Raw genomic sequence first — 925 nt, forward strand, 5'->3', positions numbered from 1 at the left:
TCGTCACTTTGGCGAATTACTGGAAGATGGCAGTTCCAGCCGAAAGGCTATGGATTTCTTTATTTCCCCTCTCAGTTCTACGACTTTTTGTTTCACGTATTTGCAAGTCTATTTCTTGCTGCGTGCACATTTAGGATTACTGTGTGTTCTTAGTGCGTAGACTTTTTATGATTACATAACGTTCCTCTCTGTCACTCACTTTTTTCTACTGAAGTCTATTTTATCTGATATTTTTATAGCCACTCTTAATTTCCTTTTACTATTTGCATTATATATCTTTAACCATTTTTAAATTTCAACCTGCCTACATAATTGCCTCCATCTTTATATTTGAAGTGAATTTCTTCCAGATAGGATATAGTTGGGTCTTTTTTTAATAAAATTCATTCACCCAATATCTCTCTTTTCTTTTCTTTTTTTTTTTTTTTTTTTAATTTTACATTCTGGGGTGCATGTGCAAATCATGCAGGTTTGTTACACAGGTATACACGTGCCATGTTGGTTTGCTGCATCCATCCCCCTGTCATCTACATTAGGTATTTCTCCTAATGTTATCCCTCCGGAATCCCCTCACACCCTGATATCCCTCCCCTAGCTCTCCCACCCCCCCGACAGGCCCCAGTGTGTGATGTTCCCCTCCCTGTATCCATGTGTTCTCATTGTTCAACACCCACTTATGAGTGAGAACCTCTGGTGATCGGTTTTTCTGTTCTTGTGTCAGTTTGCTGAGAATGGTGGTTTCCAGCTTCATTCATGTCCCTTCAAAGGAGATGAACTCATCCTTTTTATGGCTGCATAGTATTCCATGGCGTATATGTGCCACATTTTCTTTATCCAGTCTATCATTGATGGGCATTTGGGTTGGTTCCAAGTCTTTGCTATTGTAAACAGTGCCAAAATAAACATACATCTGCACGTGTCTTTA

Source organism: Saimiri boliviensis, chromosome 5, assembly GCF_048565385.1.
Source record: "Saimiri boliviensis isolate mSaiBol1 chromosome 5, mSaiBol1.pri, whole genome shotgun sequence".
Taxonomy (NCBI): Eukaryota; Metazoa; Chordata; class Mammalia; order Primates; family Cebidae; genus Saimiri; species Saimiri boliviensis.